The following is a 12,745-nucleotide window of genomic DNA, read 5'->3' as shown; positions in this document are numbered from 1 at the left end:
ACTCTAAGCGGAGGTAATGTTCGTGTTGGGCTGGTGAATTTTTATAATGCTGTTTACGATAGTGGAGGCAGGAATCATATTTATTTTTTAAACTCCTTTGTCTCAAATTTTATGGAAAATGTGGGCCATAACCTCCTGATTATGGGGGATTTTAATTTGCATCCTTGTATAGACCCATTGCACAAATGTTTACCAGAAATGGTGTGCGATCGGGCAGACTGTCTCCATATGGAGCACACAAAGGAGGGGGAACTGTGTAATGACTTCTTGAATGACCATGACCTCTCTTTGGCTATGTCTCTTAAAGACCCGCTATTTTGCTTTGACACCCCTACTTTTAAAGGGCATGGAAGGGGTACCTTTATAGACCATATACTGGTCTCACGGACGATGCAAACTTTTGTGGATTCTTTTAGCATTGTCTTTAGTGAATTTAGTGACCACAACCCTCTTATAATCGGTTTAAACTGCCCCTGGTTTAAAAAAGGTAGTACGATTATCAGGCAAGGTAGTTTGGCTACAACAGATGGTAAGAGGCGCTTAAAATGGTCTATGGTTTCTGAGGATGTCCTCTATAAGAACATCACTGCAGGATGTGCAGATGATATTAAAGTTTGTATGAATGGGGGAGGTGAGCCCAAGTTGGTCCTAGAAGCTTACCAAAATATTGCGGAAAAGGTATCAGCATTTCTATCGGTCCCATATAAACCCCGACCTAACTTAGGCCCGAGATGGTTCAGTCATGACTGTACTCTAGCTGCCCGTAATTTGAGGGTAGCCTTGGCAGCAACCCCGAGGAACAGGGAGGCCGTAAAACTTTGCAGAAAGGAATATAAGGCTACTATTGCTGCCCGCAAAGAGCTTTTGAGGAAAGAGGCCTGGGAGGAATTGCTTGAGCCCTCTACTTTGAATAACAGTACTAAATTTTGGGGTCTGGTAAAGAAACCTTTTTTGACTGAGGACCCAGGAGATGGACTGGTTTGTTGTATAACCAAGGAGGAATGGGAGAGTCATTTTAAAAGTTTATATTATTCAGAGGCAGATGGAACCATGGCTGCTGTCCCCTCTGATAGGGACAGTACTGCAATTATTTTTTATATAAATGAGGTTTTGGTCGCTATAATGGGTCTTACTGCTAATAAAGCCCCTGGCCCTGATGGAATTCCACCTGATCTTTACAAATCTGATCCAGACTTCTGGGCCCCCATTCTGACCGCTGTTTTTAATGCAGCAGTCATATTGGGTTGTCCGGGGACTTGGGGTCTCTCAACAATAGTTCCTGTCTTTAAAAAAGGAGACAGGGGAAGTCCTCTGTGTTATCGTCCAATCTCGTTAATCGATTCAATGGTGAAGATCATGGGGAGAGTGATACTTCAACGCTTAACAAGCTGGACGAATGAAAATAATATCCTGTCGACCTCTCAATATGGTTTTTGTGAAGGGCGTTCAACTATAACTCAATGTCTTAATTTGTTTCTTATATTGAATAAATATACTGTTGTGTATAAAGGAACAATTCACCTTGCCTTCATGGATCTGTCCTCTGCTTTCGACTGTGTTAACAGGGGGAGGCTGTGGCAGACCATGGGGGATAAAGGCATTGATAAGGGGATTGTGGAGTTCCTTGCGGACCTGCACAATGACACAAGAGCTAACGTGAGGTTTTCATCGACCGGGGAAACTACAGGAAGTTTTAAGATCAATAAAGGAGTACGTCAGGGGTGTATTTTGGCCCCTTTTCTTTTTAATTTTTATATAAATGACCTAGAGGCTGTTTTACAAGAGGTAAAATCAGACTGCCCTAGAGCTGGTGCGAGGGGTATTCCTCTACTTTTATATGCTGACGATGCGGTCTTAATTTCCAGAACAGAAGTTGGTCTTCAGGCACTATTGAATGTTTTTAATAATTTTATGTCTGATAGGGATCTTAAGGTCAACAATTCAAAATCTTATATTATGCATGTTGGCCGGCAACCAAAAAGGAAGTTCAATTTTAAACTGAATGATGTTTTGATCCCTACCACCCAAACATTCACCTATCTAGGTATTTTATTTGACACCAAACTAAATTGGGCTGCACACTTGGCTAAGAAAAAGGGGGAAATGACTAGAGTCAATGCCTCCATCTTCAATATTGCCTCTAAATTGGGGAATAAACCAAATGTGGCTATGATGAAATTATATAACTCTAAATCCATAGCCACTGCAGTATATGGTAGTGAGATATGGGGCTACATAAATGGCGAACAACTACAAATAGTCGAAAGTAAATTTTTAAAACGCCTGTTATGTGTCCCAGGCAGTACCTCGAATTTAATTGCACATGAAGAACTTGGTTGCCAGTATTTATCCGACATTGTCGGACTAAAACCTTTGTTATGCTGGGTAAAACTATGGTTAAGTGATGAAATTCCTTTAACACATTTGATAGTGGAAGATCTTATATCACTTGATCATGCCATGTGTGTACCTTGGCTTAAATACCTGAAGTCCCAATTTTTGAAACTTGGCTGCCTGAATCTGTTTGATAAACCGAGGGATATAGTTAAGGGTGATGTAGCAGCAATTAAAAAAGTTTTCTCTATGAAATGTATTGCCGTAAGAGATGAAGTTGAGCTCATAAAACCTAATGTTAGAAAGTATATTATGCTGAGTACTTGTGACTCTATGGAAAAGTATCTAACATGCCCCTTTACCTCATATGAGAAATTTTTGCTGACCCGATTCAGGTTTAATATTTTCCATCTTCTCTTATTTAGACCCACGTCAGAGATTTTTAAGAAACCTGCAGCTCCCTGTGGCTGCGACGGGAAGTCTCCACAGGATATGCTGCATTTTATGTTTTTATGTACATTTTATGAATATCCCCGTAGGCGATACCTTGTTACACTTTTAAAGAAATTAAATTTTAAACAAATTAGACCTGCCTTTACGTATTTACAGCTGCTACACTCGGATAGTGTCCTCCAGGTGTCAGAATTTTTAAAATTAACACTAAGATTTAGAAAATGCTTAGATGAGTAAATGTAACTTCTTCTGAACTATCAGTAGCCCATTGCACTAATGCACTTTTTTTCCTGCACTGTTTTGCCTTTGCACTCTATTATGGAATTTATGTATTGTATGTTTTTGTGATTGATTTTGTAAATTAATGTGATGTTTTTAATATGAACTGTTTATTGATGTGTACTTTTATGGATTGAAAAATATCCGAAATAAAGTCTTATCTATCTATCTATCTATCTAATACTTTAGTTTAGTAAATATATTTTGGGTGATCACCAACCTCTAGGTCAGTGTGGACACTGTCTCCAGTCCTGGATTTCTGTATAGTAGCCTAATGCATTCTGGGTGTTGTAGTCTTGCTTTGCTTCCTTTGACCTACTAGCACTACCATACCTGGAATCATTGACTTGTAAGTGACAAGTTCAGGACTGGAGACAGTGTCTGTACGGCATAAAGAGGGATGTTCACTCTGTAGGAAACTTACCCGAATCATGGTCATTATGTGGAACAGGACCTTGTAATCCAGGGTCCGCATGGTTAAATCTCATTCAGGGTTCTTGTACTCGTGACAGTGGATTGATGGCAGAATTAGTTATTCTGGTAATAAGCGCCTAGGAGCGCAAAGGCTGGCCACTCACTGACCCTCTTGGCTGAAGTCACAGCAAACAAAAGGCTGTTTCAGAAATGAGATGTTTCAGGTCAAATAAGGACATAAAAACACCAAGAAAGTCTTAGCCAAAGAAGTCGAGCAAATATTATAGTTACAGGTTGAAGAAGGCTGCCTGACAGGTGCACAACACCGTGAAAATTGCATTTGACAGCCAGTTTATGAGGGCAAAAAAGAAACCTAAGAGGTTGCCCACTTGCACTCAGATTGCATTTCTATTTCAGCAAGAAACAGCATGACAGCTAGGGGAGTGTGAGCGGTGAAGCAGCATGAGAGCCAGGCGAGGGCGCGCGGTGAAGGGGCATGAGAGCCAGGCGTGCGCGCGCGGTGAAGCAGCATGACAGCCAGGTGAGTGTGAGCGGTGAAGCAGCATGAGAGCCAGGGGAGCGCGCGCGGTGAAGCAGCATGAGAGCCAGGCGAGCGCGTGCGGTGAAGCAGCATGAGAGCCAGGCGAGCGCGCGCGGTGAAGCAGCATGAGAGCCAGGCGAGCGCGCGCGGTGAAGCAGCGAGGCCGGGCGAGCGCGCGCGGTGAAACAGCATGACAGCCAGGTGAGTGTGAGCGGTGAAGCAGCATGAGAGCCAGGCGAGCGCGCGCGGTGAAGCAGCGAGGCTGGGTGAGCACGCGCGGTGAAACAGCATGACAGCCAGGTGAGTGTGAGCGGTGAAGCAGCATGAGAGCCAGGCGCGCGCGCGCGGTGAAGCAGCATGAGAGCCAGGCGAGCGCGCGCGGTGAAGCAGCATGACAGCCAGGTGAGTGTGAGCGGTGAAGCAGCATGAGAGCCAGGGGAGCGCGCGCGGTGAAGCAGCATGAGAGCCAGGCGAGCGCGTGCGGTGAAGCAGCATGAGAGCCAGGCGAGCGCGCGCGGTGAAGCAGCATGAGAGCCAGGCGAGCGCGCGCGGTGAAGCAGCATGAGAGCCAGGCGCGCGCGGTGAAGCAGCATGACAGCCAGGTGAGTGTGAGCGGTGAAGCAGCATGAGAGCCAGGCCAGCGCGCGCGGTGAAGCAGCGAGGCCGGGCGAGCGAGCGAGGTGAAACAGAATGAGAGCTAGGAGAGCGCGCGCGGTGAAGCAGCATGAGAGCCAGGCGAGCGCGCGCGGTGAAGCAGCATGAGAGCCAGGCGAGCGCATGCGGTGAAGCAGCATGACAGCCAGGTGAGTGCGAGCGGTGAAGCAGCAAGGCAGGGCCTGTTTATGAACACAAGGAACAGAACACAAAGCCATTCCGCCTGCATTTGGTCAGGGGAGAGGCTTTTCCGTGTACAAGATTGACAAGGAATCTGTCTTTAAACAAATATTTTGTGTTTTTTTATTGACTTGAATTGTTCTTTTATTCAGCACTGTGTGATGTGGCCTTTGCCACGTGTAATGTGTGTCTGCTGAAAAAAGTGACAATCTGGAGCACTTGATTTATTTTAAACTTATTGCACAAGAATGATGAAAATGAAACACAGCAACAACCACAAATTAATTAATGGAAGGAGGGGGTCGGAGGTCTACATTTGCTTTTGCTACTGTCACTTCTTACACAATGCTGCCGCTGGTGTGGCCTCGGTGCACTGTTAGCTTGTTGTCAGGTGCTTACAAGTATGGATGTGAAGTGTACTGTGTGACCTGTGACAACAGGGTGTTGTTTGGGTGGGTACTTAAGGGTGGTCTGCAGATCGCAGAGAGGGTGCAGCGCCACAGTGCAACAGATCTGAACAAGGCAGCTGTGAGGCGGCTGCTAGACCCTGGTGGCAGGAGTGTGGCGGTGTCTGTATGTGTGGATGACAGTCCTGAGGGCCCCCTGAACCTCTCAGCAGCACTCATTGTGGGTCACCTTCATTTACTACTCAACCCTTGAGTTGCTACTTTTAGAAGTAAGGGGAGCAGTAGGATTGTCCAAGTTGCATGTTGATGAACGCTATCGACTGGTAAAGTAACTAACACCCGCTGTCCCCCAACAACTGTTGCTGTCCCGGGTCCCACCAGGTTTAATACGCCCCCCACTTTTAACTAACCCAAATGAGAGACCACCAGCCTTCTTAAAAACGGTGTGTTTCACCTTCCACCATATACATATAACACACAAATCTACATAAACATTGAGAATGGCCTGGCTACTGATTACATCAAGGGCTCTAGAATTCAAAACAGACTGACTGCCCAGCAGCTACAGCTGAACCAGCAGAGTCAACATATTCAGCCACAACCCTGATGGCAGCATTTCAAAGAAACGCAAGAAACAAATGAGAAGAAGCCGGTCCATGGCCGTACAAGATACACAATACAGTATTCCTTGGTTTCTTACTACCCAACAGGCACAGTTTTGAATCTCACTCACGCACTATTGCAAAATGTGTCCGATTTGTCCGTTATCACCTAAAACTCTTCAAATCAATAAAGAAATTCATAGCCACTGAGGGTCTAGAACAAGGCTTGCAAGCCTGGGTTGGGTCTTACCTAGAGTAAGGGATGTCCCTCCTCGGTGGTCTCCCAGCTCTTCAGACATCCCTACTGGCAGCAATGGTATGCGAAGCTGCCAGGACTGTGACGGACAACAAGCAAGTTGAGCACTTGACATCTGTACTAAAGAAGCTCTAACGGTTCCCAGTAGAAGCCGCGGCACATATAGATCAGCTGGTAGCATTTTTTAAGGTATCAACTCTTAACACGCCCACCTACGACCACATTATAATCTTAGGAAGATGGTGTAAGACGAAAAACTCCACCTGAAACTCCATGATATGACAAGACCCCCACTCTACACCAGACATATCATCTCTCAAAACTTACCTGAAACTCCAGTGATATGACAAGACCTCCACTCTACACCAGACATATCATCTCTCAAAACTCACCTAAAAAACAACCCACTCCTGAGTCAGTTGTAACTCACCTGAAACTAAATTTACTCAGCACCGCGTGATACCTGAGTTTAGGAACCTAGTTGGCCATCTTGGTTAACAGAATCCAGTTCTCCCAGCGCCTCCATCTCTCAATGAGGACCGCCTGTTTTTCAGAATCTCTGCTGGCATCTCTTCCACTCAGTCTGCTCATAAGGATGCATCTGATGCCGCTAACCTCTTCCCTTCATTGATAGTTCCCACTAACCTAATGTATGATGTATTGGAACTGCATACCTGTGTTTTGCACTTAACCATTCCTTTCTAAGACCTTACCACTGTCTAAGTTTCCAAGTACCCCTGCAACATGTTGCGCCTATGTTCTACAACCCCCGTAAATCACCTTGGCGGTAATGCATGGGCGATATACAAAAAAATAAATAAATAAATCTGATATAGTGGTGTGTGGGTGCAGAGTGGAGCAGGTTACGGGGGGAACCAGACATGAGGAAAAGCAATGAGAAGCGACATACACTATACATGTGGCACACAGCTGTAGCGTGAGGGGGCACACAGGAGCCACTTGGACGTAGCAGAAAGACAGACTCAGAACATAGTTCATGTTTAGGACCGAAGGTGTTCACAGCTAGCACCATAGTGATTAGTGGTGGGCAGATTCTGCCTGCATAATTGGCAGAATGTGGCGATGCCGCATTACTGTTGTACTACGGAGATTTGGCTAAATTCCGCCAATTGACATGTGGTGGGATTTTTTCCCATGAGGTTCCAGACATGCGAGTGTGAGCAAGATTGGCATGCCCTAGTGCCATTTTCTAACACGGGAGGCGGCGGTGAGAGGGACGGTTCTAGAGTACGTTTGCTGCCGCTCAAGTAGATTTTCTTGTGCAACGCATGGTGCCGTTCGGGCTGATTTTTCAGCGATGCTCGCACTACTGGTGGTAAATTGCAGTGTGACATGCATATTTCTGCCCGTTGGCGAAACTTCACAGAATTTTGCAGAGTTTTTATGTAACTCATCGGAATTCTGTTGAGTGAAACTCCGCGAGCTCTGCCCACCCCTAGTGATATCAAGCGACTGGGCACTTCCCTGGATGCAGTAGCACATCCGATATGTGAGTGGTGCACAAGCAGACAGGATGTATGGGGGTAGGAGAATTACGATGTGGGGTGAAATGAAGGAGAGCTGGAGGGAAAGACAGAGAGGCAGCAGACAACAAGCTAAGCAGTGATCAAGGGGAGTCAGGGGTGGATATGGAGGGTGGAGCGCACTGCACCAGCGCTTGTGACCACGGTGTTCACAAGGCGCCTAAACTCAAGACCCAGCCCACACTTTCTACACTGGTTGGTCGCTCATTGACAATCTACAGCATTGCTCGGGCTTCTCTTTACTTGGTTGACAAACTAGAAACCTCAGTTCAGCCCACAGATGTCACCGGACTACCATGCCAGCTAAATAAAACATGTCTGCTGGCAAAACTCTTTGCGCTCTGGGCTTTGAGCTCCCTGCCACTACATCTCAGGCTGTGGGATGACAACATCAAGTTCAGAAGATTCTTAAAGACACATTTTCACCACTGGCATTTGGTCGATCCAGTCCCGCTGAACTCACGCCTCCTCAGCTGTTCCTTGTAGCCCTGAATGGTCAGACTCCTGGGGCCAGCACACCTGCTCCACCTTTGGCTCTCAGGACTTTATTCTTTGAGGCTATGCCATCTGTGTACGTCATATTTCTTAGTAGGGGTGGTCTCGGCACGCCCTACCCTTATCGGTGGGACTATCTGGTTCCCATCACTGGCTGCTGCCAAACACCAGATCATAACTCATAATTCCTTACATGTAGCCGCCCAGCAATGTGCTTAGAAACCACAGTTGCGTAGTTAGAAGCACTTTAGCAACCCCTTAAATAAATAGATAAATGATTCAATGTTCCCCCAATGAACAACGTTATTAAAGTGTTTGTTTCTTTATCTGCTACCTCAGAACCCTCCTCCTTTAAATCCTCTGTTCCCAATTTAGATTCAGAGTTGTTGATTGGAATACACCTTTCTAAATTCCTGGCAGTTAGAAACGTCTGTCTGATTGTGAAGGTGACAAGGAGAGGTCCCAGGGCACAGCTGTGGAAACTCTGATCATTTGTAATCATGTCTAACTGGTTTCTGACAGGTTAAAGGTTACTTCACACCTTCTCTGTTCCTCTCACAGATGTTTTAGATCCTGCTACAACCTCTACCTCACAACTGTAGCTGACATTTGGGGGGCTCTTCAGTGCTCCGGCGTGAATGCTGGCAGAGCCATCTCAGCATTCTATCCTTCTGAGGCCGATAAAGTGAGTACCATTAAGATAAGAGTGAAGTGCTACATGTCATAAAGATGTCTCTATTCTTTGCTCACGTTCAGCACAGCCACTGTATCTCCCCTTCCGCCTCCCTCGTGTTCAGCTCGGCAGATAGTTTACCTTGAGTCCGGTGTCATTAGTAACTTTGGGTTGTAGGGTGTTGCTACACTTTTCAGAAGTCATTATTTATTTTTGTAATGCGTCAATTGTACTCCTAAATCAATAAATAGCAAGGCATGCATGCCACCCCTTTCTATTGAGGAGTCGGCCTCGAGTTATTAGTCAAAAAGGTTATTTTATTCTTTTTTACATTTTATTCCACTTGAAAGATCCCCACTCTTCTGCAAGTCGGGAGGAAATAAAATTCTCCGTATTTTCTCGAGTCGGATGTGGTGTTATGAGTCTATACGTCGCAGTTCTCCCTCTCCTCCCACATCCTGGGCGTGAACAGTGCCCGGATTAACAGCGCCCAGAGCATTGTCCGCCGCGTGAAAGGCGCACTAAAGAGGGGCCCGGATGAAAAGCCGCCCCGACGGGCCCTGTCAGAGACCTGTCGTAAAGAGGCGGGAACAAAAAACGCCACATGGAGGGTGCACTGTGGGGCACCAGTGACAGGGACACACCTGCAGGGGGTGCAGGTATGGTGGCGGTCGGAACCGGTGACTGCCAGAGGTTCCCAGGTGTGCTTTTGGAAACGGTGTGGATTTCATGTGGGAGGGAACCTACATGAGCGAAGTTCTATATATGTTTTTGTGAATCTGCTTCACTACATGTTTGTTTTTAGTACAAGGCAGCTCCCTAAAACTAGTTTCCTAACGTGGTCTCTGCATTTTTTCTGATTTATAAGATGCCTTAACATTTTAGCAGAATCTGGGAACCTGAAGCGAGGTGGGATTTAGAGAACGTCTCACGCTGACAAGGCCCTCGTTTTACACGTGACCTAACACCAAAGCGCCCTGACTCACATGACGAGGAGGCTCTGCGCTGGATTCATTAGGTCTTGACCTCTGACCCTTCTGAGCAACGCCCACCGTTGTGGCCGCCCGCCAGGTGAGCTCCACCGCTGGCCAGGATGTCTGAGTCATATGATAGATTGTGAAGCAAGTGATCGCGTGCATGCGGACATGCCATGGACTCAGTCCAAACCTCTGAGACAGAGCAAATGTCCCATCTCATCTCACGAGCGCGCAACTGCTCCGGGCACGCGATGCTGTAAACCACGGACAGAGGTGGGGCGAGGAGAACCCCAGCAGACATCCACAGGCGACCAGGAAGGAAGATCACAGCGGGCAAAGGTCAGAGCAGGCCCTAGGACCCTGTGGATTGGCCACACTCCCTGGGGGCGGGGCTTAAGAGAGGGAAGGGAAGACCCAGGTGAGGAACTGGGGCAGTGGATGGACGTCATTGAACAATATATCCCCCCCCCTCATCAGTGTGTGGGGTCCACTCCATGTTGAGGTACCCTACAAAGGTGTCCGCCATCTCTGCTCCTTGGACGGGTCCATGGGCCTCATCACGAGTTCACTACAATTATACTCCGTGTCTACTCTAAACTTCCCCACAGTTACAAATATTGGTAATTCAGTGGGGGCGGGGCAGATTTACCAGATACTACATGGTGGACCCTGAGGGTCCTCCAAGGAATTACCGGGGTATGCGTCATTCTAGTTTTGATTCCCACGGTTATTCCTCATTTTACTTCTAGTATTTCGCCCAGCGCTCCACCTTTCAGCGAGTGGATTGTCCGGGTGAAAGATAACAGATCTGCGGAGTTACCAGGGATCTTACAATTCCCATTGGGCTGGTGACTTCATTGCAGGCCCCATTACAATGAAAATGTCACCCATAATTAGGGTCCAAGACGTTAAAGCAAGGGAAGACTTAATGCCAAAAGGCAAAGGAAAATGGTCAGGTTGAGGAACAGAGAGGACTGGGGGCCCGCCAGGAAAACAATAGAAACCCAGAAAACCTGAGAATTTCCGGAAACAAAGAGTGGGTTTCTTGTACAAATATTTTAATGCAAAATAGGAACTTACAATTACCTCAGGATAACTCACCCCTGATTGATCTTATATTGTTTAATTCACCAGACAAAAATCCATGCGGCGCTGAAAAGCCTTTCTTCCAAGCAGGTCTGAAGAGATGCCGCTGTCCATGCGTCCACCCTGAGATGGACATATACATGATGGGCCACCAGAGGGACACAGACCAGTGTGTATTGCTTCAGTACAGAAACCCAAGGAGGTTGAAAATATAATGCCCAGAGGCTGCTGCAGATAAAACAATCTAAACTGCCAGCCATGTCCCCTTGTGACTAAAACTTAACCTGAGGAACAAACACCATAGAGCATAAGAACCGCCCCTAATCTACCCTCCTTCCATAAAAACCTCAAAACACACCCCCCGAAGCTCCACCTTCAAAGCTCCCCGGAGTCTTTATAATTCTTTTTGGGACCTGTCCTCCTCTATTGCTTAATATTTGATGTTTAATGCATCTATAGTGTTCTATGTAAAGTGCCGCACCCAAAGCACCATTGGCTAGCGCTGCACTATGTACAATTCATAAAAATAAATGAATAAAATTAAACAAAGGATCATGTTAGGCAGAGACGGTGGTATTGTATGCTGGGTTCAATGTTGTGCTCCTGCTACTAATTTCTGGAAATGTTTGGCCCTTTATTACCATTGTTAAAAAGAGGGTGTTGGGCATGTAGTTTGGGACAGATTTGATTGACAAAAGCTGGTCTTGGGGTCTGCAATGGCTGCCTTGCCGGACGGAAGGATCCAGGTGACATACTTTGGTATTACAAATTAAGTGTGTATGGGATGAGCAAGAGGGTAGAAGAAGGGTGCATGAGATGTGAGGCCGTTACCTCACAAGAACTTTAAACAGGGGCGGCTCCTCTGCAATGGCGGAGGAGCGTCGCCCCACTGGCTCAAAACCAGCAGCTAAAAAATAAAACAATATTTCATTATCATTTTATTTTTGAGCAGCTGGCTCAGCCTGCGTCTGCAGGGAGGGACGGGGCCGGGGCATGGGAGGTGGGAGGAGGAGTGCTTTGTGCACTCTCTAAGTGCACATGTGTCTCAGGCCAGCCAAACACACATCTGACACCTCTTTTACTAAACAGATCCCCAAAACAAACCATTCTAAACTCTTCCCTTTGACTCTTCCCCTCCACAACCCCTTTTTACTCATCCAAAAGCCTCCTCCTACAGCTTTGACCTCCCAAAAATATCAAATCAAAATCCTTCAGTCTCCTATCCCTCCACTATCCTTTTGAATTAAAATAACAGACTAACATGTTCACTTCTCCAATTTCATATTCCAGTATACTAATTCACCACTAATCCTTTATGGGTCCCAGAGTAGCGTACTACTCGCCAAAAAAGCGCTTCAACACCTCATCAGAGGTAAGCAAGCATTATATAAATGCAAACCTTTTCCCCTCTTCTATCCCTTCTACCTTTCTTTATCCAACTGAATAACGGATCCACCACTCAAACTACTTTCATATTTCACTATAATAATTTTCAACACTAATTATTTATGGGTTCCGGGGTAGCCTGCTACTCGCCAATAAATCGCTTCAACACCCCATCAGGGTTACATGCGCAATATAAACGCAAACCTTTTCCCTTTTCTACCCCTAACCCAACCCTTCTCAATCCAAATAACTGACTAACATATCCACCACTCAAATTACTTTCATATTCCACTATACTAATTCAACACTAATCCTTATGGATTCCAGAGTAGCGTGCTACTTGCCAAAAAAGCGCTTTAAAACCCCATCGGGGTAGCAAGCGCTATATAAATACAAACCTCTTTCCCTCTTCTATCCCGCCGCCTACCCTTCTCTATCCAAATAACTGACTAACATATCCACCA

This window comes from Triturus cristatus, chromosome 8, assembly GCF_964204655.1.
Source record: "Triturus cristatus chromosome 8, aTriCri1.1, whole genome shotgun sequence".
Taxonomy (NCBI): Eukaryota; Metazoa; Chordata; class Amphibia; order Caudata; family Salamandridae; genus Triturus; species Triturus cristatus.
This window is presented reverse-complemented; position numbering follows the sequence as displayed.